This window comes from Eptesicus fuscus, chromosome 4 (genome assembly GCF_027574615.1).
Source record: "Eptesicus fuscus isolate TK198812 chromosome 4, DD_ASM_mEF_20220401, whole genome shotgun sequence".
NCBI lineage: Eukaryota > Metazoa > Chordata > Mammalia > Chiroptera > Vespertilionidae > Eptesicus > Eptesicus fuscus.
Window position 1 is genome coordinate 70,437,137 of NC_072476.1, and position 27,990 is coordinate 70,465,126.

The 27,990-nt window shown below is 40.9% G+C and overlaps 1 long non-coding RNA gene and 1 other non-coding gene across 2 annotated transcripts in view; one reads left to right on the forward strand and one right to left on the reverse strand.

Moving 5' to 3' along the window:
• The window catches only part of LOC129148861 (uncharacterized), a 133,782-nt gene that overhangs the window by 7,348 nt on the left and 98,444 nt on the right, over positions 1-27,990 (forward strand). The window lies entirely within an intron of this gene.
• LOC114230195 (U6 spliceosomal RNA) lies at positions 15,291-15,397 on the reverse strand. The gene has a single exon (XR_003616057.2). It is a non-coding gene; the product is annotated as a U6 spliceosomal RNA (small nuclear RNA).

Here is a 27,990-nt window from a genome sequence, read left to right on the forward strand (position 1 = left end):
GATGTCACCAATGTAATGAATCAATATGATGTTTTGCAGTGTGTCCAGATGGTCCAGATGTCTTCAGACTAAATTATGACAGATGGTGGCAGAGTTAACATGGCCCTGGAGCCAACTGTTTCTGATCTTTCCTGATTGGGATAGAAAAGTACACATTCACCAAATTAATGTTGTATACTATGTACCAGAGACCATATTGTCTGTCCTAACAAAAAAAAAACAACAAAAACTATTGGCTGGGCAGCTGTGATTAAGAATACTTCTTCGTTGAGCTAGCAGTAGTCTCCAGGATCCATCTGGTCCTTTAAGAGCCAGACCAGCAAATTAAATAGATATTCCAGGGACTTCCATGCCTGCATCTTTAAGAATGGCATTAATCTGCGATTTCTCACTAGGGTTATACTTGTTTTTTTGACTCACTATATAGGTAGGAGGAGTGCAGTTTCACAAGCTTCCACTTGACCTTCCCCTCTATGATAGCTCTCACCAACAGGCCCAAGGTGTGGGTTACTGCCACGTATGTCCATCTCAATTGTATATTTAGGGATCAGGGAAATGAGTATCTAAGTGAGTTCACAGACCCAGTGGACTCTGACTTTGGCCAAGACTCAATTTATTACCTGGCTCCTATATGCCCTCACTCTAGCACAGAGCCCATGATTAAATTTCTGGTTGTTAGGTATCAGTGTCAACTTGGACCCTGTCTTCAACAGTCTTTGAAATGTGTGAGTATTCCTCTTCCCCCAGTGAATAGTCACAAGTACATGACCCAGATTCCTTTGGGGAAACACTGGGGAAGTCATTATGTATTTCAGGGTTCTTCATGATGGGATCCAGTCATTTCTTTAGTCAGTGGGCACCAGGTCTGAAAACTGGTTCAGGTCCAGAATCTGGGCAAGGGATTTGGGGGGAGGGAGGGTGTGGAGAGTAGTGCAGAACAACTTCCCCTCAATTTCCTGCTCATCCACTTTTACTCTATTTTGATTATGTAAAGTATTAAGCAGTGCCTTTTGGCTGCTCAGTTATTTTGCCTTTGGGGATGCTGTGTTCTATTAATCATCCCCTAACTAGGGACACTGTGACCCTCTGGCTTCTGATGGTGAAATGCTACCATTGGCCTTTCTTGCTCCAGGGCCTTTTCTTCCCATTGCTTTCATTGAGCCAAATTCTGTTACTGCTTCTCCTGTCATTAACCCTGGCCTGCAGAGGAGACACCCCTCACATTTCTAATGCTCTTGGTGAATGGTGTATTCTTTAGGCCTCCCTGGGAAACAATCCTTCTGGCTTCACATAACACATCCATTCCAGCATTCCCACTTCCCTGAGTCTTGAATTCCTCCCTCTTCTGTATACCATGTGAATTCAAGCATTTCAATTTAGGATCTGTGAAGGCCATTCTGTTTTCCAGGTTTCTAGGAATTACTCTAGCTGCAAGTTACAACATCCTCTAGAGTCTTAGCTAAAATATTAAATTATCTTGACCTAAAAGAGTGTCAATAAACTAAGTTAGTTACAGCTTTTCATTATGTCTATAGGGTGAAACTTCATAACAGCCCTGGCTGGGCAGGTCAGTTGGTTAGAGCATCATCCTGATAGCCAAGGTTGCAGTTTCATCCCTGGTCAGGGCACACAGAATAATCAATGAATGAATGCATAAATAAGGCGAAAAAAAAAATCAATGTTTCTCTCTCTCTCTCTCTCTCTCTCTCTCTCTCTCAAATCAATAAATAAAAGTTTTAAAAAAGAAAATTCCCATAACAACCCTCAAATTTCATTATCCTTATTATCATTCCCCTTACATTTCAAATGGATACTAGGTGTACCGGTTAATGGCGGATTTTGTAATCAAAGAAAACACAATAATTTCAAGAGAAACATCAAGTGCTTCATTCAAAGCAATGTCCATCACTAGCTACACATCTCCCCATCTTTCAGGTAATTTGTGGATACCGTCCCAGTAGAACTTTTCTTGTTTTGATGCAAACCATTCAGCGACCCAATTTTCCACTTCTTCGTATGTTTTGAAGTGCTGCTCGGAAAGTGTGTGTGCCATCGATCGGAACAAATGGTAATCTGAAGGAGCAAGGTTTGGTGAATACGGTGGGTGGGTTAATACTTCCCAGGCAAGATCTTTCAACGTGTCTTTAACTGGTTTTGAAGTGTGTGATGGTGTGTCATCATGAAGCAAAATTACTTTGCTGTGTCTTCTGGAGCATTCTGGTTGTTTCACGATCAAAGCATGGTTCAAATTGATTATTTATTGTCAGTAGCATTCAGTATTAATGGTTTCATCTGGTTTTAGAAGCTCATAATATACCACATCTTCCTGATCTCACCAAACGCAGAGCATTGTCTTCTTTCCGAAGTGATTTGGCCTTGCAGTCCATGTTAATGGTTGACCTGGATCAACCCATGATTTTGTGCATTTGGGATTCTCAAAATAAGTCCACTTTTCATGGCCAGTCGCAAGTCAATGCAAAAAAGACTTTCTTTCCTGCCGTCGAAGCAACATTTTACTGATGACTTTTCGGTTTTCCATTTGTCTTTCGTTCAGGTGATGTGGCACCCATTTTCCTTCCTTTAAAATCTTTCCCATTGCTTGTAAATGATCAGAAATTTTTTGCTGAGCATCTTTAATCTTTCTGCAAGTTGTTTTTGAGTTTGACATGCATCTTCATGCAATAATGCTTGTAATTGTTGGTCTTCAAACTTTTTCAGTTGACCTGGACGTTCTTTGTCTTTCACATAAAAATCATCACTTTTAAAGCATTTAAACCAGCGTTCACAAGTATCTTGAGATGGATCATGTTCACCATAAGCTTCCCGAAGTATTCAACAGCACTTTTCTTCAAAATAAAGTAATGAATTATAACTTCCCACAAATGCTCTTTTTTTGGCATGAAATTCGACATTTTTAAGTGCAAAAATATCTATGATGTTAACACCTTCAGCAAATTTGACATATGAAGTTTTGTTTTTTTCTTTAAATAAATCTTTATTGTTCATATTATTACAATTGTTCCTCTTTTTTCCCCCCAAAGCTCCCCTCCACCCAGTTCCCATCCCACCCTCTGCCCTTACCCCCTCACCACTGTCCTCATCCATAGGTGTACCATTTTTTCCAGTCTCTTCCCGCACCCCCCACATCCCTTTCCCCCGAGAATTGTCAGTCCACTCCCTTTCTATGCCCTTGATTCTATTATATTCACCAGTTTAATCTGTACATCAGATTTTTTATTCACTTGATTTTTAGATTCACTTGTTGATAGATATGTATTTGTTCATAATTTTTATCTTTACCTTTTTCTTCTTCCTCTTCTTAAAGAATACCTTTCAGCATTTCATATAATACTGGTTTGGTAGTGATGAACTCCTTTAGCTTTTTCTTATCTGTGAAGCACTTTATCTGACCTTCAATTCTAAATGATAGCTTTGCTGGGTGGAGTAATCTTGGTTGTAGGTTCTTGCTATTCATCACTTTGAATATTTCTTGCCACTCCCGTCTGGCCTGCATAGTTTCTGTTGAGAAATCAGCTGACAATCGTATGGGTACCCCCTTGTAGGTAACTAACTGTTTTTCTCTTGCTGCTTTTAATATTCTCTCTTTGTCTTTTGCTCTTGGCATTTTAATTATGATGTGTCTTGGTGTGGTCCTCTTTGGATTCCTTTTGTTTGGGGTTCTCTGTGCTTCCTGGACTTGTGAGTCTATTTCTTTCACCAGGTACGGGAAGTTTTCTGTCATTATTTCTTTAAATAGGTTTTCAGTATCTTGCTCTCTCTCTTCTTCTGGCACCCCCATAATTCGGTTATTGGTATGCTTGAAGTTGTCCCAGAGGCTCCTTACACTATCTTCATATTTTTGGATTCTTTTTTCTTTTTTCTTTTCTGGTTGGGTGTTTTTTGCTTCTTTGTATTTCAAATCTTTGACTTGATTCTTGCGATCCTCTAGTCTTCTCTTGGATCTGTGTATATTATTTTTTATTTCAGTCAGTGTATGCTTAATTTCTAGTTGGTCCTTTATCATATCTTCGAGGGTCTCGCTAAATTTATTAGCCTTTTCTAGGAAATTCTTGAAAAACCTTAGAACCGTGGTTTTGAACTCTTTATCCAGTTGTTTGCTTTCCTCCATTTTTTTCATTTGTGATCTGTTTCTTTATCTCCGCATTTTGGCTGCTTCCCTGAGTTGATAGCGTGGCTTTGTGTGCTAGCTGTCCTGTAGGGCCCAGTGGCTCAGCCTCCCCAGTTACCTGAGGTAGACACTCTTGGTGCACCCCTTTGTGGGCTGTGTGCACAGTCTTGTTGTAGTTAAGCCTTGATTGTTGTTGGTATCACTGGGAGGAATTGACCTCCAGGCCAATTGGCTGTGAGGATCAGCTGTGTCTCTGCTGGGAGAACTTCTGTGCTGGAGACACCTTTATGAGACAAGACTTGCAAAAGCCTCTGTGCTCAGCTTGGACAGGGCAGAGTCTCAGGGTGGAGCAGACAGCAATGGCTTCCCATCAGCCCTGCCCTAATAGGCCCCTGTGTCTCAGTGTCCTGTGGTAATCGCTGCAAGCACCTCTGAGAGAAAGCCGCCCTCAAGTTCCGCCCGCTGCCAGACAGTCCAGTTTCTCCCCGAATGAGTCTGGGTCCCCAGAGTCTTGCCAGGAACTGGAGTTCAGAGCAGTCAGGAGCTTTTGTCTCCCTCCCAATTGAGAAAGCCAGCCGCGTACTCAGTTGCCAGCCCTCTCTGCGTGCGCGCCTCTGTACCCTCTGCCTTCTGCAGCTCCTCTGAGTCTCAGTGTGCTTTCCTCTTTCCTTCTACTTGTAGAATTTCCACTCAGCTAGCCTTCCTGTGGTTCTGGATGATGTCAGTTTTGTCTTTTAGTTGTAGTTTTGAAATTGTTGTGCGAGGCAGCAGTTTAGGTGTTTACCTATGCCGCCATCTTGGTTTCTCCAACATACGAAGTTTTGAAGCTTGTTGTCAATACAACAAAATAGCATACATATCAAATCGCATATATATCAACATATGTGTAACTCCATGTATTGAAAAAAATTCACATTATTAACCGGTACACCTAGTAAATTATTGCACCAGCCAGTGCATTTCTTTCCACTGGCACATTGTCCTAACTCACCCTCAGTGAAAACTTTAGAAACAGGACTCACCTTTTGCTAGGGGCTCTCTGTGCTATACCCATCACTCAGAATGGGATGCTTATTGCTAGTCCGGTGGGGAGTGATCTAGTCTCCAAACCCCATCTTCTTGTTTTCTTGGACTACTTCTAGTACCATCCGGCTGGTACTAGATGCTGGCTGGGCTCTCTGGGAAGCAGAGACTGAGGAAGTGAGGAGTATAAAAAGTTTATGGAAAGGAAGACTTATGAAAGAAAAGGGGAGGAGGCTGCATGGGTAGAGGGGCATCAGCCTGAAATCTCTGCCAGCCCAATGGAGGAACTTGAATAGTCATTATTAGATGAGATGTAAGCTGCACAGGAATGGCTAGACCTTGGTACTACAGACAGCCCTGCTCAGTCATCCAGTCATCGGGTAAGTCAGCCAAGAAGAGTGTTATCTTGGCTACCATTGTCACAGCTCATCATAGCCTGGGGGCCACCTTGAGAAGTACCTGAGCTAGGCTCAAAGTCTAAGGTGGATATAAAAGGTGCTAATCAGCTGGGAGCTGTCAGCTAATCCCACTTTTTGCAGCTGAATAGAAAGACTTTCTTAACCTTTTGCACTCGGATGTCGAGTGTGACTCCACAGGTTAGCATTGGTAGCAGCTCGTATGTCGAATTGTATTGAATGTATCAATAATTTGAAATATAAAAAAATCCAAATAAATAAGTTTGTATGAAAAGAAACTCCAGTTTTTTATTCTACTGCCGCGCTTCGTAAAATCTGGGGTATTTAAAAAATTAAATCCCGAGTAGAATAAAGGAATCGAGAAAAAAGCAAGTGAGTGCAAAAGGTTAAAAGGGAATCTGAGTAGTGCAGGTTCATGGCTACTCATTTTAGTATTTTAAGTTACATCTATTATGGCCAAGTATTCTTATTTTACAGCTCCCAAGTGGTGAGAGTGAGAAAAGGGAAAAAATGAGGCATGAAAAATGTGAAGCTCTGTAAAGTGATACCTGACTGCTCTGCCACCAGTTTGTAAGACACAGTAGGTCACTTTGCACCCATTTTCCCTCAGCAAGAGGGGCTTCCCCAGAGGGGATGCAAGAAAACACCATGTTGCCCAGCCAGTGTGGCTCAGTGGTTGAGTGTCGACTTATGAGCCAGGAGGTCAGGGTTCCATTCCCAGTCAGGGCACATGCCTAGGTTGCAGGCTCAATCCCCAGTAGGGGACGTGCAGGAAGCCGCCTATCAATGATTCTCTCTTATCATTGATGTTTCTATCTCTCTCTTCCTTACCTTTCCTCTCTGAAATCAATAAAAATATATTTAAAAAGAAAGCACCATGTTCACAGGAATGGAGAAAAAAAGGGGAATGTGTCTTCCTGGCTCCTTCTCATCTATCATTTCCAAAAAACGAGTTTCACCTGGTGTGGAGCTCACACTTCAGGTTGCATCATCCAGCCCTTAAGGAAACCAAAGTTTGGGCTCTGCACTGTGGTGTTTCAACCCAGCCTAGACATAGAGGGTGGCTCAGCACCAGTAGGTTCAATAACCACCCACAGATAGGAGCCAGCCACACAATCCCACAAAGGCAGCAGCGGTGGGTGGTCTGCGGTACAGGCAGTGCTTTCTGAAAGAAAGGTAGTTGAGTAGAGCTGAGAAGGTGAACTAAGTTTACGTCTGATAAAAAATTGAATTTTCATGTTGAGCTGTACCAAAGAGGAGTAGCATGCTTAATTTAGGACTTCAATATTTCTTTAAAGCTTAAAATAAGTATTCCTTAAGTATTATTATTAATGCAACATGTGTTCATATGTCAACATGTAGGCATATTTGAAACTGCAAGTAATCTGAAACAAGAAACTTTAAATACTACTGAGATGCCACTTTAAAAACCTTGTATCTCTTTTCATAGGTTGTCTATGCTTATTTACAAAAAGAAGATCCTACTATAAGTACTGTTTTATAAACTACCTTTTTCACTTAATGTGTCTTGAAGATGTTAATAAACATGCATCTTTAATATCATTTAAAAACAATCTTTGGCCTGGCTGGAGTGGCTCAGTTGGTTGGAACGTTGTCCTGTGCACCGAAAGGTTGCAGGTTCGATTCCCAGTCAGGGAACATACCTAAGTTGGGAGTTCAATCCTGGTTGGGGTATGTATTGATCGCAACTGATCAATGTTTCTCTTTCACATTGATGTGTTGTTGTTTTTTTCCTCTCTCTAAAATCAATAAAAAAAATATATCCTCAGGTGAGGATTAAAAAAAAGAAAAGAATCCATCAATGAATGCATAAATAAGTAGAACTGCAACGCAATGTTTCTCTCTCTCTCTCTCTCTCTCTCTCTCTCTCTCTCTCTCTCTCTCTCCCCCCCCTTCCGTTCTCTATATAAAAAATCAATTACAAGAATAATTTTTATATTCTAAATTTTATTTCTCTTTTCATTCTTTATGTCCTATCTAGGGAATCCTTTGAAACTCATACACTTAATCACTGTGTTACTTAAGATTCTCCAAGAAGTAGATACCAAGATGGGATTAGATGTGCAAGAACTTCTTTGTAAAAACACCTGTGAAGGAAAATAGTGAGGAAGCAGAGGAAAGTGCTGGATCGCTGGTACATTGGGAAGGAAAGGAGGAGAATGCAATGCAGTGTAAGAAAGTTTTTGATAAAGCTAGAATCCTCTAGCCAGAGTCACCCACCCATCAGAGGAGTTTGGTGTCTCACAGCGATAGGCCTGCTCGAGTCTCCCTGCCACAACTCAGTTACTGTTTAGGAGCAGCCTGTGGGAAATGTGGTGGATTCATAATGCAGCAGCCGGGGCATCAGTATTATGCTCAGAGATCTGAGAGGCAATCTCATGGCTGCCACAAACACCATCTGTGCTTAAAAAACACACACTTGATACTATTCATTCATTGATTCATGACACATCGAGGGCAAAATATGAATACGATGTGGTGCTCACATTCTAGTAATTGGCTTCAGTTTTAGTGAATTATCATGAATAGTGTTTCAGAAATTAGAAACAAAAATAGACAGATTTCCAAAATCCCCTGAGGCAGATCTTCAGAGTATGGCTTTATTATTTTGTTTGAAATGATTTTTCAGATTTTAGGGTAAGTTCTGAGAATGGGGTTTGGGTTCTTCCTCTTTCTATAGTACTCATTCCTGTATTTATCTTACCTAATGCAGAAAATCTGGGTGAGTTTAACATAATAAATTAAAATCTAGTATGTGGAACAATAACTACATTTCTAAAAAATATTTTTGAGAGTAAGAACAATGTACACATCCCCAAGTACACAATTTTTCTTACTTTCCTATCATGTATCCTTTATTTTATATATATGATCGTGTATTAATTTTCTGTGGCTGGTGTAACAAATTACCACAAACTTTGTGATTTAAAACAACACAAATTTATCATCTTAAAATTCTGGAGAAGGGAAGTCTGAAATGAGTCTGGGCTAAAGTCAGGGTGTCTGCAGGGCTGCATTCCTTCTGGAGTGCTAGGGTAAAATCCATTTCCTTCCCAACTTCTAGAAGTTGCCCACAGGCATGTAGCTCTTTTTATCTTGAGTCAGCAATGGTGGGAAGAATTCTCATAGCACGCCACTTTTCTTCTGAGATAGACCCAGCTTCTGTTGCTATATGTTTCTCTGATTTTTGACTTCTGCCTTCTTCTTGCACTTTTAAGGACCCTTGTGACTCTATTGGGCCCACTAGGATAATCCAGGACAATTTATTATTTTCAAGTTGACTAATCAGCAACCTTTATGCCATCTGCAATCTTAATTCCCCTTTGCCATTTAATCTTACATATTTTCAGATTTCACAGATTAGCACATGAACATCTTTAGGTGGGGTAGGGGAGGAAAAGCATTATTCTACCTACCACAGGCCTTATAGCCAAGGTCTCCAAAACAATATCAGTTAAAAATAGTTCTGATGTCTTAATTTTCTTCTGGACATTCATGGGAATGGTTCTAAAGGTTTATTATTCTTAGGCTATTTTTCATGGCATTTAGTAGCTATACATGATCATATCAAGGAAGTTATCTTTTAGTCCTATGGTCCTCTTATATATTACTCTGTAATAAATCATCCAAAACTTAATGATTTAAAACAACATTTTATTATTATCTGTTTTGTCTCTGTAAGTTGACTGGCTTAGTTGGCTGGTTCTTACTTGGAGCTTAACCAGGCTGGATATCCAATATGGTTACTATTTTGCTCACAAACCTTTTGTGCTTCTCTGTGGAGTCCCTCTCTCCCACAGAGTAGCTTGTAGTATGTGTTGAGATAATCACATTTTTCTTCTTTAATATGTGAACGTTGGCAGAGTTTATGTATTTATTAATTTTTAAAAATATATTTTTACTGATTTCAGAGAGGAGGGAGAGGGAGAGAGAGAAGAAACATCAATGATGAAAGAGAATCATTGGTCGTCTGCCTCCTGTACGCCCCGCACTGGGGATCGTACCCACAACCTGGGTATGTGCCCTCATCAGGAATCTAACTGGGACCTCCTGGTTCGTAAGTCGACTCTCAACCACTGAGCCACCAGCTGGGCTGTTGGCAGAGTTTAATGTGCAGGTTGTTTTCTAAGATGCACCCTTGGGATCAAGACTTGTAAAAGGAAGAGGAAGGAGAAGAAGTAGAGAGATGGAGGCCATCAAGCTGTGGTGGGGGCCTCTGTATCCTGACCTCATGGAGCTCTAGCTGAGTTGCTCCTGCAATGGGCCAGGGGTTTATGCATTTACCCAGTCACTTGGATATAGGTTGTCCCTGGATGGGAGTGACCTTGAATGAAGCCAAAGAAATTCCCTAAGTGGCTGAAGGTGAATGAAAGCTGTACGGTAGTTTCCTCCCACCCCCCTTATCCAGTGGGGATACATTCTAAGGCCCTCCTATTTATATTATGTTTTCTCCTATGCATACATCGCTTTTCACTTAAAGGAGTCACTTTATGGCTTCTCTTTGGCATATCCGAGTTGCCAGCATCACTACTCTTAAGCTTGGGGCCATTATTGAGTAAAATAAAGGTAACTTGAGCACACACCCTGTGATACCATGATAGCGAATCTAATAACCCAAATGGATACTAAATGACTATAGGATGGGGAGCGTATACAGCCTGGATATGCTAGATGGAAGGATGGTTCACACCCAGGCAGGAAAAAACGGGACAGTAAGATTTCAGCACACTGCTTAGAATGACATTTTAAATTGTTTATTTCTGAAATTTCCCGTTTAATATTTTTGGATCACAGTTGGTTGTGAGTAACAGAAACTGCGGATAAGGGGGGACTGCTATGTATAGCACTCTCAGCAGCTGAGACATCACCCTCCTTGAAGGAGGATTTGGGTTCTGCTCTCCAAGTCTCTGCCACAAGGTTCGTAGTACAGTTGACCCTTGATCAACACATGTTTAAATTGCACTGTCCACTGACACTTGGATTTTTTTCAATAAGTATTCAGTTGGCCCTTCCTATCCTCAGGTATCACATCCACATATTAAACCAAATGTGAATCGACCTGTATTTTCTTTTTTTAAAAATATATTTTTATTGATTCAGAGAGGAAGGTAGAAGGAGAGAGAGAAACATCAATGATGAGAGAGAATCTTTGATCAGCTGCCTCCTGCACACCCCACATTGGGGGTTGAGCCCGCAACCTGGGCATGTGCCCTTGACCAGAATCGACCCTGGGACCCTTCAGTCCGCAGGCTGATGCTCTTTCCACTAAGCCAAACCAGCTAGGGCTTGACCTGTATTTTCTCTCCATGGTTGGGAATGAAGAGGGCCGACTTTATACACTGTTATCACCATTTTATTTAAAGGACTTGAGCATCTGCGGATTTTGGTATCTTGGGGTGTCCTGGAACTAATTCCTCTGGGATACCAAGGGACTACTAAAGTTAAGTTTTGGGGGAATCAAAAGTTATACATGGATTTTCACTTTGTGGGGGGTTGACACATCTAACCCCTGTGTTGTTCAAGGGTCAGCTGTAGTGGTATTTATAATAGTAAAAACTGTAAACAACCTAAATCTTCATTATACAGTAATTAATAAATATATGTAGCATAGTCATATGATAGAAAATTATATAGCAATGAATATGAGTGAACTAACACTATATCTGTCAAGAACTAGAGTTACCATCTGTCAAAATGGTTAAATTTCATATATATATAGTTAATTGAAAAGAAAATCACATAAAAAAAGCACGTGTATTATTTCTATAAAATTTAAGAGCATTCAAAATACAACTATATATTGTTTATGGATCAGAAATATGTAAGAAAAATATTAAAATATTCACAGGAATTATAATCACTAAATTCATCATATGTCTAGGAAGGTAGGGTGGGCACTAAGATCAGGGAAAGAGGTTCAGGGAACTATAAATGTATCCATAAATTTTGTTGTTTTTTTAAAGATCTGAACTAATATGCATTATAACACAATGTTAATATATGATGAAATTTTGTCTTGAGTACATGAGTGTTTAATATATTACTTAATTTTTTTTGTATTTGAATATATAATCAAATTAATAACATTTTTAAAATACCATGTCATGCTCTGGCCGGTGCTGTTCAGTGGTTAGAGTGCAGGCCTGCGTACTGGAGGGTCTTGAGTTCAATTCCTGGTCAAGGGCACATTCCTGGGTTGCAGGTTCAATACCCAGCCTCACTGTGGCAGCACTGTAACGGAGGCACTGCTGGAAGAGCTCACAGGAGGAGTGGCCGGTGGGAGGAGAGACCCTAAGGGTAACGCTGCTCAACAGCGCGCTTAGAGAACTCTTGAAGTGGATTGGATGTCAACCTGGTGGACAAAATGTTTTTATTTAATTTATTTGTAAAAGTTTATGTGGTGATGGTGTGGCTTTCCAGAATGGGCAAATAGTCAAGTCAAAAGACCTTTTGAGTTTTCTTCTGCTAGGAATTGGGGAAAGGGGTGGACAGGGACACAGTCTAAGAAATGACACATGCTATTATAGGCGTAGCTGTCGTATTTCTTGGAAGAGATGAATAAAGGTGGGCAGATTAGCTTGGTGTCATCCTCTTAGGCTATGGCACATGCAGGGGCGATGGGCTGACATCCGGATGCCCAGGCTGGGCTGCATTCTCACTTCCTGCCACTTTTCCTTGCAGAGGTAATGAAAAAACGCTATTGAAGATGAAGGGATTGTTTCATGATTTCCTGCTGCTGAGAATAATAAATGTCTTGTTACAAACGTGATGACAGTTACTTTCAGGTGCCATGGATTGATGTCAGGGTGGTCAGTTTGGGACTAAACCACCCACCTTCAATTTGTACAACAGTATTGATCTATAGGGCTACACTTCATTATTGTTCAAGTGTTCTATGTTAAAAGTTGTGTTTAATTTCTAAAGATTAAAAAAAAAAGCAAAAAAAAAAAAAAGGTGCTAAAATTTTACCCCTGAGCACGCTCAGTGAAACTGGTCATGCAAGCATTTACAGTGCCATGCTTTTCAAGCCTATTGTTTCCCATAGAAATGCTGCCCTATTTGTCTTCCCCAATGTATAGTGTGATTTTTTTAATATATTTTATTGATTTTTTACAGAGAGGAAGGGAGAGGGATAGAGAGCTAGAAACATCGATGAGAGAGAAACATCGACCAGCTGCCTCCTGCACACCCCCTACCGGGGATGTGCCCGCAACCAAGGTACATGCCCTTGACCGGAATCGAACCTGGGACCTTTCAGTCCGCAGACCAACGCTCTATCCACTGAGCCAAACCGGTTTCGGCTATAGTGTGATTTTTTTAAAATTTTATCTTATTAGGGGTGGGGTAGGATACCTGCCGTTAAGAAAATGAACAGAAAAATGTGAACCCGCACACTAGGGGGCTGGGGAATCTGCACAAGAACTGGCTGGTGAAGCCCAGCACCACACTGCAGTGGGCTCCCAGGCCCTGTGCTCCACCCAGGCCCAGCAGCAGAGATGCTCGGGGTCCTCTTGCTTGTCACGGGGATTCCGGAGTTGACCAAGGAAAGTTACGTGGCCCTGGAAAGAATGGCGCAATCAGTGTCCGTCTTAAAGGGGGCCTAGTCAGGAAGCAGTCTGGGAGTGCACGGTCATGGCCACCTCATGAAGATGTGTGGCAGGTGGCTCTCAGGAAAAATACCGAGTCTGGATCATCCGTGTGGCAGTTGTGCAGAGGGGGATGACAGCTCCAAACTAGAACTGAACTGCTCTCCACACACTTCACCTGTGCAGTGATGAGTGCGGCCAGTCCATGTGTGAGTGGTAGGTTTAAAGAGAAGGAGGTGATTTTGCTTGCTCCGTTTGTCCTTGGGCTGCTCAAGCTGAACAGTATGTGACCACGGTTTTCAAGGGACCAGCCCAACGTGGCTGGTTTGGTTCAGAGCTTGTTTCATCCCTAGCAGTGAGTGCCTTTTGGTCTGGAAAGTTAGCTTGTCTCATAACACCCACAGCTAGGACATTCTCTATGTAATTATGAATTGCGTTTGTTTTACATTAAAAGGGAATGTCTGATCACTAGAGTTTGTCGGTGTTGGATTTTTCCCACTGTGAGGTTCCTAAACTTTTTTTGTTTCATAATTAATATTAAAGCAATTCATGTTAGAGATCCTTTCAATATGAAAGGTTTGTAATGGAGACATAACATTTTATTGTTTATAATAAAAATCATCTATACAGAAAAAAAACCACCCAGCCCCAGTCAGGCACATGCAGGAAACAACCAATCAATGTGTTTCTCTCACATTGATGTTTTTCTTTCTCTCTCTTCCCCTTCCCCCATCCCTTCCACTCTCTCTAAAAATCAATGGGAAAAATATCCTTGGGTCAGGATTAAACAAACAGAAAAAAAAATACCATGTCATTAAAACAAAATTAATTATAACTAACATTAACATGGCTATATTTCAAAAGGAATGTTAAATGGAAACAAGAAATTGGAGTACGGTATATACATTATGATGCCATTTTAATTTTTAAATAAGCAAAATGACATTCTCTATTATTTATAGAGTTACACTTATGTGGTAAAGATATTTTAAAATAAAAGGGCAGGACCCACACCAAGATCCAAATAGTGTTACTTTTGAGGAGAGAGGGAAATGAGTAGGATTGGGAGGGACATTAAAAGGACTTCCAGGTATTCACATTGGCTAAACCTAGGTGTTGAGTTTATGGGTGTTTATTATATTACTTTCTCTGCTTCTTGGTATGTTTGAGATAGTTCATATTTTTAAAGCATTTAAACATTCCATTCCCTTTGTTTATAAAGTAATCACCTAAGTATATGCCATCACTTGACATGAATAGGAAAGGAAAAGAACGCCTTCTATTAATCTGCAATTGCCATATTTCTGGTATATCCTTTGCTGCACCAGTGTTTTTGTAAAACACTGACTTGTGGCACCGATTAAAGTCTACTGCCCTAAGGTTTATGTGCCCAGTTATTTTTGTGGGTGTTAAACCACATTGCTGCAGAGGGAGAACACTGGTGGTCTCAGGAACAGGAAATTAAAAGAAGCACAGTAGGTAGTTAAGTCTGCTAAGGCAAGCCCTATATTCTACCCCCTCCCCCAATTTAAAAAATCCAGACTTTAACCAGTTCAATGGAGAAAGGATATCTATACTAATAAAAGGGTAACATGCAAATTGGTCACAAAGCCCTCACAGTAACAACTGAACAGCAGGCTGCGTGGGGTGACAAGGCCGGCAGGGGGGTTAGCGAAGGACGACCAAATGACTGACCTGCAGGCTGCGTGGGGCGACCAGGTTGGCAGGGGGGTTAGCGAGGGATGACCAAAGGACTGGGCAGCAGGCTGCTGGGGTGACTAGGCTGGCAGGGGGGGCAGTGAGGGGCAACCAGGCTGGCAGAGGAGGGAAGTTGGGGCGACCAGGCCAGCAGGGGGGGGGACCAGTTGGGGACAACCAGGCCAGTGGGGAGGGGGCAGTTGGGGGCGACCAGGCAGGCAGGTGAGCAGTTAGGAGCCAGCAGTCCCAGATTGTGAGAGGGATGTCCAACTGCTGGTAGTTGGATATCCCCCAAGGGATCCCGGATTGGAGAGGGTCCAGGCTGGGCTGAGGGAACCCCCCTCCATGCACAAATTTCATGCACTGGGCCTCTAGTTAAGTTATAATTGTTCACACCCTTCCTTCTTCTTATTTTTTTAAAATATGGAACGCTTCACAAATTTTCATGTCATCCTTGCACAGGGGCCACACTAATCTACTCTGTATCATTCCAATTTTAGTATATGTGCTGCCGAAGCGAGCACTACACCCTTCCTTCTTATTCTCTGATCCGAGTTATTTCATATATCTCTGTTTTGTATAGCTGCCATCCTCAGGGATTTTGTTTTTGTCTTTTTGTTGAACTTAGTTAACATTTCCATGTATCCACCTAGTCCCCACACTAGTCAGTGTTCCATAGTTTTCCATCTTGATAATACACTGCAGTTTGCTTAGCCTTACTGCATTGTTGAACTTTTGAGATTTTTCCAACTTTCCAGAATTATAAATAGCATTTCTATGACCATCTTTGTACAAACTATTTTCTTTCTGGTCATTTCCTTGAGGTGTAATCCTAAAGTGGAATTAAGCCAAAGGGTATGAACAGTCTTATGGCTTTAAATTAATATTCCAATATTATATCTATTTATCTTAGACTCAACAATATTGGGTTTACACATTTAATATATTTTCTAAATTTACTAGGAATATAATGATTATTAAAAGCCATTTTTTTGTTTCAGTTCTGCAATGTGGGCAAGGCTGGGTGGGGACTGCTGTGTTTTGTTTGTTTTGTTTTTAAATATATTTTTATTGATTTCAGAGAGGAAGGGAGAGGGAGAGAGAGAAACATCAATGATGAGAGGGAATCATTGATTGGCTGCCTCCTGCACGCCCCCTACTGGGGATCAAGCCCACAACCCTAGCATGTGCCCTTGACCGGAATCGAACCCGGGACCCTTCAGTCTGCAGGTCGACGCTCTATCCATTGAGCCAAACCAGCTAGGGCTCCATGTGGTTTTTGCTGGGACAGCTTGACTGGGTCTGGAGGATCCAAGATGCTTGACTCACATGTCTGGCACCTCAGTTGCCCCTTTTGCTCCAACAGGGAGGTTGGACTCAGGAACCTTAAGAAAGCAAAAGCCAAAGCTGCCCAGGCCTGCAACTGGCAGGATGCCACTATTACTGCATTCAAATGGACAGAGCCAGCCAGATTCAAGGAGAGAGGAAACAGACTCCACTATGGATGAAAAGGAATGATATGTGTGAACAGGATGGGAGGTTTCAAGCAGGGAAAATATGCTGATCATGTGGTAGACAAATAATATCAGTTGGAATCATTGAGTGAAGGAACAAATGAATGAACAAATGGATAGATTAATAAAAAACATAGAACAGAAAATATTTTAAAATATATAGACAGTACATAGACAATAAAATGTTTAAATCTTTTCTTTAAAGGGAATGTATTTAACAGCAGAGACTGACAACATTCAATTTTGTACCAAAAGAGAGGCTGAGGGAAGCAATGGATATTCTACATCAAGACAGATTGTTTCGGGCCAGACCAGAGTGTGTGAGGCGGGGTCATTTCAGCGAGACCAGGGGGGAAGTAGCCACAGCAGTGTCTAAGGCAGGCAGGACAGAGGTCAAGTTTGGAGAGGTCAGCTCTGGGAATTTGGAGCAAGAGCAGGAGCAAGAAGTGATGGAGGTTCTGCAGGACCAGGCAGTAAGTTCAGATCAGCAAGGTCAGATTAGCAAGGACAGGAAAAAGAGAAACAAAAAGGGGCTCAGGTCAACGGCAGACAAGATACTGGCCATCAGAATCAAGTGTAGTGCTTGACCTGGGCATTCTGCTTGGCTAGTCTGATGCTGGGTAGGGCCTGGAGCCTGGTTTAGGGCTGGGCAGTACCTGTGACCTAGAGAAATTCACAGGGAGGGATGGCTTTGTGAGCCTTTAGCACCTGCAAGGTAGGTAAAGGGATCCAGGTGGAGCATTGCAGTATGCACCACATGTGGAATTGATGATTGGATGACTAAGGACAAGTAAAGTGATAGGATACACTGCTGAGTTGGTGAGAAGGGATGAAAAATGTGAAATTAGATGGTGAAAAGCATTTGAAAAAATTCAAGCTCCATTCTTAGTAAAATCCTATATAATAAAGAGGTAATATGCAAATTGACCATCACTCCAACACACAAGATGGCCACCCCCATGTGGACACAAGATGGCTGCCCCCATGTGGACACAAGATGGCCGCCAGAAGATGGCCGGCAAGGGAGGGCAGTTGTGGGCAATCAGGCCAGCAGGGGAGGGCAGTTGGAGGTGACCAGGCCTGCAGGGGAGGGCAGTTGGGGGTGACCAGGCCTGCAGGGGAGGGCAGTTTGGGGGGACCAGGCCGGCAGGGGAGGGCAGTTAGGGGCAATCAGGCTGGCAGGCAGGTGAGTGGTTGGGAGCCAGCAGTCCTGGATTGTGAGAGGGATTTCCGACTGCCTAAATGGATTGGGCCTAAACGGGCAGTCGCACATCCCTTGAGGGGTCCCAGATTGGAGAGGGTGCAGGTTGGGCTGAGAGACACCCTCCTCATGCATGAATTTTGTGCACCGGGCCTCTAGTATATAAATAAAAATAAACCTCTTAATTACAGAAGTAGATGGATGCCTTCTTAACATGGCAAAATATCTATATTTCAACCAAAGAGTTAAAATTATGTTTAGTGGGAAGCATCAAGCCCCTTCCCTTGAAAGTCAGGGACAAGACAGCGATATTCATATTCACCGTGATTATTAACATGGTTCTGGAGGTAGTAGCTAATGCAACACAAGTAAAGAAATAAAATATATAAAAATGGGAAATGAAGAGTAAAATTTTCATTAGAAGCATAAAGATAAATTGTACCTATCAAATTAGCAAAGATAAAATCATTTGATATTCACCTGGTTGGTCATAATGTGGAGAAACAGGCTCTCTGATACATTGATAGTGGGACAGTAAATGACTACAGCCTTCTCTGGGAGACAGTCTGACAATAGTTATTAAAATTAAACACATATATTTAAAACTAAACACAATTTGGCCCTGCTCAGTTGGTTAGAGCATCATCCCCATATGCCAAGGTTGCAAGTTTGATCCTCATTCAAGTCAGGGCACATATAAGAATCAACCAATGAAGGCATAAATAAGTGGAACAACGAACCTCTCTCTCTCTCTCTAATAAACAAATAAATAAACCGGTCATTCCACCGTTTGGTCAATTTGCATATTACCCTTTTATTGTATAGGATTGTTAAAATATATTGTTGAATAAAAAGAATCAAGATGTATGCTCTGCTATTTTTGGTGTTTTTAAAAAACAACAACATACATGCATAGAAAATCTATAAGGAAACTGATAACAATAGATGCTTCCAGAAATTTGAACTGGGTATTTGGGAGAATAAGATAAAAAGGAAACTTTAAAATTACATTGTTTTGTACCTTTTGAATTTTATGCCTAGTTAAAAATTAATGTAAATAAATAAATGGACAAAAGAGATGGACCCAAATCAAGCAAGTATTTAAAAACAACACAACTTACAACAAACTTTTATAAACAGCAACTGTAGGAAAAAGTCATCTCCTTTTCCCAAAAAAAGGCAAAATAAGAAAAACTATGGATTAATATCTGTAGGAAAGTGTGTCAGAGATGAATTATAGCTATGGGGGAAAGGGGATATTCCTTTGGTGTTTTGTCCAAGAAAACAATTGTTACAACATTCTCTGAATTCTAATCAATTTTTTATTTTATGGCTTGCAAGGGCTTGTCTCCTAATGGGCTTGGGGTAAACACCAGGGTGCACCACTCCTGAGCAGGCTAGCAGGCAAACCAGGCTCCGAGGCTCTCAGTGTTTGCAGAGAGGCTTGTTTGGGCTGAGGTGTGGCTGAAGCCACCAGCAGAAAGGACAACGACATCCCTTGTGCTCTTGTTTAATGTGGCAAGCATGAGGGTGTCTGTGGCTCAGGGATAAATGTGCCTTGGCACAAAGCAGTCTGAGCATAGGTGAAAGCTGCCTAGAACCTGGAGATCTTGATAGGGTGGGTGGTCACCACTCTCCTAGGAAACTGAGTTTGAGGGTAACACATCCGACTGAAAAAAAAAGGGGGAAATTAAGCCAGTTCAAACCTGTTTACTCATTGGAAAATTCTTACTGTTGGTCTTCATAGGGTTTCAAATAGATCCCTAACTACTAAAGACTTTACCCTTATTTCACTGCCCTTTCAATAATTATTCTATTAGAAACAAGAATCTCATGGAGGCCACTTTTTCATTACTGGAATGCAAGCCCCTTTGCCATAGCAAATCATACAGATATGTCTCTGCATGCTCATGATGTAGTTTTAATAACATGTATTATGGGTGGCCTCTATAAGCAATTGTTCCCACTATCTTAACTTCTGCTAGAAAGAGTAGCTCAGATTTCGGCTTCTGCCTTCTGTGGTCATTCACCAGAATTCAAATTAGCTCCTTGTCACAGGTCAAGTTGTGTAGGTTACTGGCTGTACAGTTTGCAGCTAATTCACTCTGGCAGGCACGTCAGGAAATTATGCTGTTCAGCATCAAATGTTCCACAGGAACATAACGGACTTTTTCTATGGCTGAGAGGCTAAATTAATGATACCTGCTCTAAAAGTTTTCCACATCAAGCTTATTTATGTATACCAGGCTCTGCCCGCCCAAGCACCACTGGTAAGATGATGAATCCCATGCAATTCAAATTTGTATGTTTCTAGTACCTCAGCCAGATGCTAGAATGGAGGTAAAGGTGATTCTTGAGGGAAAATTCTGGCTTTGGCTCAGGTATTCTGCAGTTCACCTCCCCTCAGACCAGAGTTTGGGGCAAGGTTTTCAACTTGCTTAGCAGATGTTAGCCTTGCCCCCTGCTTGCCTGATGTACAAGATGTAGTATCTTCTATCAGTCAGCAACATAAAATCCTAACACTACATTCTAGTTGGAGAAGAACCCTGGATTGTCATTATTTTACTTTCTTAAAAAGTTAAGCAGAGAAAAATGACATTTAGTCAAGATTGTTTAAGGAGCATGTTATCCATCTACTTTTTGGAGACTTTTAAGAGTTGTACTTGTATCTCATTAGATTGTTGTAAAGCTATATACTTATGCAACATTAACTAAGTCCTCTCCAGATTCCCCATTACTGAGTTTATCTTTTAGAGAGTGCAAGGACCAAATTTGCTATGAAACTATTGTCTCCTACACAAGGCATTACACAATGTGTTTATTTTAGGGGTTAGTAGTAGGGGGAAAAGTCCTTCTGAAAAATTGGTTTCTTTATTTTCCATTCTAAGAGCAATACTGGATTAGTCTTCTTTTTTTGGTGGCAGAAACAGAATTAGTAATCTTGCATAGTTGCCATGTTAGTCTTTGGGGCTAGAGTATATGCTTCCTCCTTCTTTTTATAACTTTGGTATTATATTTCTGTCCCAATAAATGTGTTCTTATATGTCTCTCTTTTTTTTTTTTAAACTAAATTTACATTTCATTTACCATTACTATTTATTCATTCATTTATTTATTTATTTTTTACAGAGAGGAAGGGAGAGGGATAGAAAACTAGAAACATCGATGAGAGAGAAACATAGATCAGCTGCCTCCTGCACACCCCCTACTGGGGATGTGCCCGCAACCAAGGTACATGCCCTTGACCGGAATCGAACCTGGGACCTTGAGTCCAAAGGCCGACGATCCATCCACTGAGCCAAACCGGTCTCGGCCTTATATGTCTCTTATTGGAAGCTACTGTATGGTCTACATTTAGTTTTAGAAAAGGTAGGGCTATGAATTTATATTACCATAAAATAATTTCATTAAACAATATTATGTTTATTTTAAAAGATAACGACTACAGCCGAAACCGGTTTGGCTCAGTGGATAGAGTATTGGCCTGCGGACTGAGGGGTCCCGGGTTCAATTCCGGTCAAGGGCATGTACCTTGGTTGCGGGCACATCCCCAGTAGGGGGTGTGTAGGAGGCAGCTGATCGATGTTTCTCTCTCATCGATGTTTCTAGCTCTCTGTCCCTCTCCTTTCCTCTCTGTAAAAAATCAATAAAATATATATTTTTAAAAAATATAACAACTATAAAACAATAACAAAAAACCAACAACAACAGCAGATTGTACCCACGCAAGAAACAAGATTTTAAAAATAAGAAAATGCCTGATAAAGAAAAAGTACTCAAGATTTGTTTTGTTTCATTCATCCATTCATTCTAGAATTCATTCATAACAGTTAAATATTAGATAAACTTACTGATTTTCTAAATGCATTAGTATGCTCCATGTTGGAAGTTGGCATCTATAGGCTTCTGGGAGATTCCAGGAAAGGATAGGAATTAGGAAAAGGACAGGAATGGGGAGGGCAGTAGGTGTTCTACATCCATTAAAATGTATGCATACCAGTTTAACCTGCCTTGGTGGGTCAGGTCTGACGCTTCCTGGCCTGGTTCAGCAATGATGTAGACTCTTTGAGGGCAAGAAATTTTACCAGGCATGAATGAGCTAAGATTTTCTATTAAATATTAGATGGTGGTGATCCAAGTGTCCCAGAGCCTGAGCTCTGGCCCTTGTCCCCATGTTCCCCTTGTCAGCAGATGATAGCCCCATCTCTGGTGACCTAGGAAGCTGTTTCCCCGAGAGCCTTTAGCTTGTGTTGGATATAGGTCTTGGAAAAGAAATTCACACCCTTTCTCCACCCAAACTCCATGTCTGTAAATATAAAGTTAGCTGTGTTTTAAAATATTATGCTCTTTAGAATACCCATAAGTCTTCAACATTCCTTTCCCTTAATTTTTCATAGCTGTATATGAGAAAATGTAATATGAAAATATTCTTGGATATTTTGAAAGTTTGTGATAGAACCAACGTATCACACATTTTAAAAGAATCGTAACATTGGGGGATCTCTCTAATTCACTGGTTCTCAAACTTTAGTGTGTATCAGATCATCTGGAAGCCTTGCTGAAATCCAGGTTGCTGGGCCTACCTTTCTAATTCACTAAGTCTAAGAGGGGGCTTGAGAATTGGCATTTCTAACAATTCCCAAGTGATTCTGATGCTGCTAGTGCAGGATCACACTTTGAGAACCAGGGCTCTAATCCAGCTGCCTTTACCCAATTGTCTGTCTAAATGCTGTTTGCAAATGTGCAGAGCGGCCTCGGGAGTGGGAGACTGACTAATCTGGTGACCGTGTGACCTGCATCATCTGCAGCTGGTGGCTGACTGCAAAATGAAGCAATTAAAGATTAAGACATAACTCACAGGAAATTAACATGAAGCACCACTGAGTATAAAACCCATAAAACGGCTAGCATTCCCCTGTGTTGGTCACACACGTGCATCCTGCTTTGCTCTGCCGTTCTCTCAAACATGGATGAGACCACACCCAGAACAAATAAAGCATGGTCTGTCTCTGCTATGAGGTCACATAAGGTCATAGGCAGACAAGAGAATGGTAGTAAATTCAATAAAGTAAGATTCTGGTGCTGATGATAAAGAAAAATGCTATTATATTAAAATTAACTTTCTAAATATCCATACTCAGTCTGTAACTTTAGCAGAGTGGAAATCTGAATTTTTCTTGCCTTGAAAGAGTGGCTTCGTTATGCCAAAATATTTTCTCTCTGAATGTTTTCTATGAGTCAGAACTTCACATGACTATTTCCTATGTATTCATTATTGATTTTGATGGTAATTATTAGAATACAAATTTGAAGCATTTTTATTTTTTATAAGATAAATATGAATTTGGAATATAGACTAATGAGGTAGAAACAAGCTGAAATTTCATAATGCTGATTAATAATTCATTTAACTTCTTAATATTTTATATATTTGGATTTCTTCTTATATACCCTCATTTAAAAATTTTAAGTTGATTAGCACCAGGTAAAATGAATTGATATACAGTCTAGAAAATTTGGTTGGATTGATTTGCCAAAAATTAGTTTGAAGGCTTTCTTTCTATTATGTCCCTTCTTATGAGGTCACAAAGACACTTTTCATATCACAGACTTCCCCAAACAGTTACTTATTCCTGATGTTTTCTTTGAGTAATCAGAACAAAATGACAGTTGCTTTTTTATTCATCTGTCTATTCTTTGAGTGTTATTTGTCTGAATCTGTTTCATCTGCTATTCATAATGATTGCACTTGTGCATATGATTTAGGATAGAATTGATTTGAATAACATTTATTTACATTTAAATTACTACTCAGGAAGATGGAATGTAAGAAGTTTGACTATAGCTTCCTAGATCTTACTTGACTTAATCACAATATGGTTCTCAACTTGCAAATAGATATAGTTTCATTTTTAGGACAATGCTATACATTTCGAGTGATAGTTGATTTTGATAATTTCTCAATTGTTTTTTGTTATCTAATCAGGAAAATTAAGCATTTGAAACAAATAGGTGTGAATTTATTGAGAGGGCAAAACATCTCTAAGTCAATAAGTTTATCATGATTTTGTTTGGCATCATATCTAATAAAGAGGGAATATGCTAATTGACCATCACACCCTCACAAAGATGGTGGTGCCCACAGCCAATATGGAGGGGAATATGCTAATTGACTGTCACACCCTCAAATATGGCAGCGCCCAGTCCCCTCAGCCCCTCTGGAGTCCCCCAGTCCTTTCAGCCCTGCCGGGGGGGGGGGGGGGCGGGTGGCAGGCGCGCAGTGCAGCCGGACCCGCCCTCAGCCCCCCAGCTGCCCAGGGCCAGCCCAAGGCGCAGGCAAGCCTCAGATAGTGGCTGCCCAGCCGATGCCTGAGGCGCAGGCAAGCCTCGGATGTCAGCTGCCCAGCTGCCTATGGCCGGCCCAGGGTGCAGGCAAGCCTCGGATGGTGGCTACCCAGCCGCCCAGGGCCGCCAGAGGCTCAGGTAACCAGGGCCGGCTGAGGCTTTCGCTGCCAGCAGTGGCAGCAGCAGAGGTGTGATGCGGGTGTCGCCTTCCCCTGATCACCGGGTCACCTCCCACCCCTGAGGGCTCCTGGACTGTGAGAGAGGGCAGGCTGAGCTGAGGGACCCCCCTTCAGTGCATGAATTTTCATGCACCGGGCCTCTAGTATTATATGATATGTTAATATATCAACCAAAGCACATACACAAAAATGTACATATATATATAAATGTTATATTTGATTAAAACAAATATGCTGAAATTTTTCTAAGGATGCACAAAAATGTTGAAATTAACATAATTTAGAGAATATATCTTACACCCTCATCCTCTGACTCCTTGGGGACTGGGTACAGCAAAGGAGTTATGCAAACTCGTGTTTGCCATTGTTACTTTGCACAAATTAACATAGGGGGTGAGAGACTTCTTGCTGCAGAATCTAATCTTGCATAAAGAAAGGGAAAAAGGCTGCAATTTCAGATTTTGGGCCTGGTATGTATACAGAACAATGAGCTAGGAAATACCTTAGAAATAACTCAACAGGCAGATGCTAGAACTACAACTAACAGTAATGTGCCCTGCCCCCTCCACTGTGGATCTGGGTCTCTGTGCTGATCCTTTTATATATAGAAAGATATTTTGTTATTTAATATACCTTACCATAAATATACTACCTTTGAGAATTATTGTTTTTCCTTAGAGGGTATCGAGTGTGTGTGTGTGTATGTTTGTGTGTATGTTTGTGTGTTTCACTTAATACTCACCTCCAGAATGTTCTAGAACCATGGTCGGCAAACTGCAGCTCGAGATCCACATGCGGCTCTTTGGCCCCTTGAGTGTGGCTCTTCCACAAAATACCACAGTCTGGGCGAGTCTATTTTGAAGAAGTGGCATTAGAAGAAGTTTAAGTTTAAAAAATTTGGCTCTCAAAAGAAATTTCAATCATTGTATTGTTGATATTTGGCTCTGTTGACTAATGAATTTGCCTACCACTGCTCTAGAAGAATGAAGGACACATATTCTGGTTACACAGAGAAAAAGACTAGAGAGGCCCAAATCTTGGATTACTGAAGCTCATACTGGGCTGTCCTGGACTATCTCAGACATATAATTGCCACATATTGATTGGACTTGAGAGATATTTTTGTTTTATCAGCAAGATATTTATAAATCATTTCTCAGAGTGGGTTAATGTTGCAGAACTAATGTTACCTACAATGATAGCTAACATTAAGAGCTTGATAGCTATTCACTCACAAGAGGCTTTCACAATGACTCTGTGAGGCTTATTATCTTAATTATTCAGAGGAAGAAGCTGAGGCACAGAAATGCTAAGTAACTTTATTTATCCCCCTCAGTGGTGAGTGGTAGAGCTGGGACTAGGCCCTTCCTAGTCTGGTTCAAGAGCCTGCACTCTGTGGTACATGTATGAGAGAGAGGGAGAGGGAGAAAAAAAAGGAGAGGAAGGCTTTGAAAATGGAAAAGCTCATTAGAGTTGGGGCAAGTTCTGCTCAGGGTGGCAGTTTTTTTTGTTTGTTTGTTTGTTTTTTCTTTAAAAAAGTGGGCAAACTGTCTTAGGAAGTGTAATGGGCTCCTGCCTGGGCCCTGCTGCTGGAGATGTTCAGCCAGAATGTGTTCTGATGTCACATCTCAGGAAAGCCAAGTAAAACTTCCTAGAGAAGAACAGTAGAGCTGATAAGGACATGGAACAGGTTCTACAGGAAACAAGAATAAGGTACTCAAGACATTTCCCTCTGATGGCCCCAACTCCCAACCCCATTAGAGTCAGCAAAAGATAAGAGATTACTGTTCTAGAAGTTGGGAGTTATGATTTTCTTGGCTATTTCTTTAACCAGCTATGTGGACGTGAGCAAGCCTCTGAACATTGCTGGCCTTGGTTTCCTTATTCTACAAGATGGATTCTGGGTTTCCAGGGAACAGTTTATATACCAAGGCAGCATAGGGTGGCAGTTAGGAGCACTGACTCTGGAGCCAAACCACCTGAGTTTATAACCCAGTTCTTATGTAACTTCTCGGTGCCTACTTTCTTCCTCTGTAATTTAGGATAATTTGTTCCTATTCCATGGGGTTGTTGAGGGAAACAAAGGGTTAGTACATATACGTTCTTTTTCTTCTTCTTTTTTTTCCTCCCCAAACCACCAAAGGAAGTTCTACAACTTGGTGGGTATTTGGGGGACTGATGCATTGATGGATTGATAAATATTTTTAGTTTTCTTTTTAAATTTTTATTTGTATTGATTTTAAAGAGAGAGGAAAGGAGGGAAGGAGAGAGCAAGGGAGGGAGGGAGAGACAGAACCATCAATTAGTTGATCCACTTATTTATGCATTTATTGGTTGACCTTGTATGTGCCCTGACCAGGGATTGAACCCACAACCTTGGCATCTCGGGACAACACTCTAACCAACTGAGCTACCTGGTCAGGGCACATACATGCTTTAGAACAGTGCTTGGCACATAATAAGCTCTCAATAAATGCTAGCTATTAACACTATGGGTATCTAGTACAGTTTCAGAATTCTCTTTGTAACTGCATTCTGTCTCCAAGCAGGGATCCCCTAACTCTGAGCTACTGTCTAGTCAGGATTCAAGCAGGTGTATTCAAGAATTGGATCAAGAGAAAAAGAAAGAGGGGCGTTAAGGCTAGAGGAAGGACTGAATAAGTTAGTACACACTGTGTAGAAACCGGCAACATTTGCATACTGTGTGTGAAACTTGTTTCCCTATGCAAAGTCAACAACTGATAATGAGCTTGGGCAGCTGGAGGTGTCACCTTTCAGGCGGGTCCCACCCTCTCCTCTGCCACCACCTGTCTCCCTCCCACCTTCCCACATTCCACTACTCTCCTTTTCCTGTCAACATTGGCCATCACCACTACCTGCTGTCATAGTATCAAGGGAGGAATCCAGATGCCACTCAGAAAGTGTTTATCTCTGCTAAGTCTCAAGAGAGGAGCTTCATGAGTCCAAAGCATTGCCAGAGCTAGATTCATCTTCCTGAAAAGGGTGAATGAAATGAGATATATTTTAGTTGAGATTATTAGTATATCAAAATGCAAAGTTTTAAAGCCCTCTATGAAACAAACAAAAGTCCTATGAGGTTTTCCTTAAGGTATACTCAAGTTGAAACATGTCATCATAGACCAAGACTTATAATTTAAATTATGATATACTCCTTAATTTAAAATATTTTCTCCTTAACTTAGAATATATTTTTCTTAAAGCTTTAAATTTTAGGAATGAAACTTTTGAGACCATTAAGTTCCAAGTCAGCATTTTTTTAGATGAGGAACTAAGAGGTGGTGAGGTGAAGATACTTGTCCTTCAAATAGCTAATTAGCAGTGTCGGGATAAGAACAGAATTTTCAGTAAAAAATTATTTTCCTTATATCACAGAGAGTTCCTCCTTCAAGGTAATTATTGTTATTACATTTTAAAGGGTTCCAGAATGTGAGGACAAGTGAAATTAGTGACATCAACAGCTCATGTGGAATGGTGGATAAAGGTATAGGGTCTGGGGCCAAACTGGCAGGATGGGAATCCTGTAGTCCGCTGTTACCAGCAGTGTTATCTTCAGCAGGTTATTCCACCTCTCCGTAAAGCCACAATTAACCTGATTGAAAATGTTTTAATCTGTAGAGTGTTCTGCTCTATATTAGAGACAGAATAAGTATTAGATGCATGTAAGTCAGGAACCATTTATGTATTTACATGCTCAATAATTGTTAGTTATCATTTCTGAAAGACACATTAAGAAGCGTCTGCTTAAATTATAGTTCTACTTTTGCTAAATTAAGAATATTTAGTAATGTCTACATCCTGGCTCCTTTTTATAGGTCTTTCCCTATTTAAGAATCTTGAGAAATTAGAATTCTCTTCCT